Here is a 3,312-nt window from a genome sequence, read left to right on the forward strand (position 1 = left end):
TTTCATCCCTTTTCTTTGAAATCAATTCAAAATGTATCAAATTCAACATCAAGCCTCCTCAACTCACACATTGACACATAACTCACAATTTACCAAAAATCATTATTTCACCATTATATCCCACTCCACCCAAGTGGCTCAAATTCAAACATATTGACATATCATATACCATTCCACATGCCAATTATCAACAACACCAATTCCAATAATTCATTATGGTACACAATCAACATCATACCCACCATCAACATGGTTCAACCCACAATTCAACCATAACCAATTATCAAGCATATATCACAACATGCATAATTCTCATACATCATACCACCAAGGCATCAATAATCATCATCACATATGTGACCACATCATATATCTCAATCATTCAACAACATCAACCATTCAATGCCTATCTTAGGGCCTCTAGCCTAAGTATTTCCTACCACATTACATATTAGATACGGGAAACCGAAACCATACCTTAGCCGATTTTCCCAAGCTCCACCGGAGCACTTCCAAACCACTTAACCACAAGCTCTCAAGGCCTCAACACCTCCAAGAACAGATTTCTCACCACCAAACCCTTTCCAAGCTTTTCAAAATCACCAATCAAGCTCCAATATCCACACATACACAACCTAAGCCACAACCATCATACCCATACACAACATCTCAAACCCAAACATCATAAAACAACAAAAATACACTAGGGTTGAGAATCTTACCACACCCAAGGTCCAAGGAGACAAGATTAACCTTCTCCTTCAAGAGAGTTGGGTCCTATAACATCAAAGAACCCAAAATCTCAACATTTTGCCCATGAAACTCGAAAATAGGGGCTGAGATTTCGAACAGCAAAGAGTGGCTTACCTCAAGATTGATTATATGGGTTTTGTAGAGCTCTCCGCGGTGAACGCGTGGCCGCAAACGGGGCGGCAATCGGAGCTCTAGATCAAAAGTTATGGTGGTTTGAAGATCAAGTGAGAGAAAGAACTTTGAGAGAGTGTTCTTCTCCCATAGCCTCCATTTCAGCGTTTTTGAGTGATAAGTGAGGAGAGAGAGTGCTGAAAACTAGGGTTTTGGTTAAGTTATGTTGGGCCAAGGGCCCACTTTGGGTCCGGTTGGCCCGGTTTGGCCCGTCCGGTCCAATCTTGGTCCGAATTCTATAAAATTGGTACCAAAATTCTCGTCTCAGTCTCCTCTATCACATTTAGCCATAAAAATCACATTTTAGGCTTTCTAGAATAAATTCTCATTTATGGGTTAATTAGCCGTTAATTAACCGGGTTTTACACGTTGTTTACTAAATTTATAAAGCCTGTATCAATTTACTTAAAGCATGCTTAAATCGAGATGATGTTATTCGATTTATATATATCTCAATTTTTTTAATAAATCTATGCAGTCAGATTCGAATTACTACTAAAAATTATAATTTAAATGATGCTGATTCGATTTACATAATAACACTTTCTAAAAGATTCACGTACCATTATTTAATTTAGGTGATATACGTAATTTTTTCAAATATTTAATTTATCTCAGTCATTTGTCCTAATAAAAATATTATATGTAGATACATTAACAAGAGGAAGAATCAGTATATTGTTAGTTAGAGGGACAAATAATTCATTTATTTAATCCATAGTTTCGAATTCGAATTTAAACTATAAAATATTCAATATTATAAGAATTATGCTCGTATGAGTTCTCAAAATTTTGAATAAGAAAATTGATACCTGTTATTTTAAAATGAGATAAGCTAAAAGACCAACAAACAAAAAGAAGAAAATGAGAAAAAATAGAGTTCATCAAACGAAACAAGAGTTAATTATTAAATTAATACAAGAAAAATTTTAACGCTAATAAAAATAATCATAAAATTATAAATGAGTATTTTTTAAAAGATTTTAAAATTTGATAAAAAATAATTAAAAAAACGTTAATTATTCTTATTTTTATTAACAAAAAAATGCTAAGGTGACTAATAAAATGAATGACTTAGTTAAATGTGTTTAAGTCCATAATTACATGTTATTTTTTATTTTAAAATAATAATTACATGATATTTTAATTGTTTTAAAAAATATAAAGGAGAATCTCAATTTCTAAATCAAATTATTACAATCCTAGCCCTATTTTTTTATGTGTTCAAATTGGTAAAAATAGTAGAAAAAACTCTACTATGTTGAATGAAGATTCCTTCGTCACGTGCCAAACGTGCGTGTCATGAGAATTTATACGCATGTATCCTAAATTGTAAAGCGCACCTGAATATTTATCGGTGTAAAAAAATAAGTACAAAAGTCGATCTCAATTGTAAAAACTTTTATCTAACAATTAATAGTAAACTAAAGCTAATCTTAATGTTTTTTTTTTTTTTGACAGAAAAAAACATATCATTTAGAAAAAAGTCAAATGACACTTACAGATAACATAGATAAATTAAATATAAAATTAGAGAAGATGATTAGATAAATTCTATGCTGAACTATAAATTGAAAGTAAGCCTAACGTTCGATTACAAAAAATTTTAACTAGTAAAAACATAGATAGATCTAAATTTCTATGATTTCTAAATCAACATTAAAAGTGATGTAACATGTTAAAAAATCCGTTCTTCTTCTCTGCTTAAAACCGCATCCTCCTCTGGTCTAAAGATATTTTCATGAACAACACTAAACTTCAGTGTATACTCCAAGTTCTGGTAGATCTGTACCAACCTACTCACACTACCAATAAAGAGAGGACAATAAACTACTACAAAAGAAGAGAAAATACACCACATAGAGATATTAAAAAAATATAAACTAAAATAAAATAAAAGATAAACAGAAAAGACGTGAGAAAAGAAGCAATGGAGATAAAGAAGAGAGGGGTAGGAGATGAAAGAACAGAAAACAGATTGGGGAAGAAAAGGAATGTGCGAAAAAAAACAGAATTAAGGAAAATGAAAATGAAAGAAAGCAAGAAAAGAAAGGAAAAGAGAAATAAAGTAAGACGAAGGAGAGAGGAGAGGGAGGCCACCACCTTACCAAGTTAGCGGTGGCGGCGGCGACAGCCTCTCTCTAAGACAACACAAAAATAAAAAAGGTTCAAACTCTAACAGAGAGAAAAGAGACAAACCAATCTTAATGTTAAGATTTTGTAATCACAAATATTATTTAGTATGTTTAGAATATTTGTGGATGTTTTAGTACATGAACTTGATCGAATAATGAAACGATTTTACAAGTGGATTTGGTTTATTGGGGTAAAGTGACCAAAATATTTTGCATATGATAGTAATATATATTTTATATTATTATTAATATT

Source organism: Arachis duranensis, chromosome 8 (assembly GCF_000817695.3).
Source record: "Arachis duranensis cultivar V14167 chromosome 8, aradu.V14167.gnm2.J7QH, whole genome shotgun sequence".
Taxonomy (NCBI): domain Eukaryota; kingdom Viridiplantae; phylum Streptophyta; class Magnoliopsida; order Fabales; family Fabaceae; genus Arachis; species Arachis duranensis.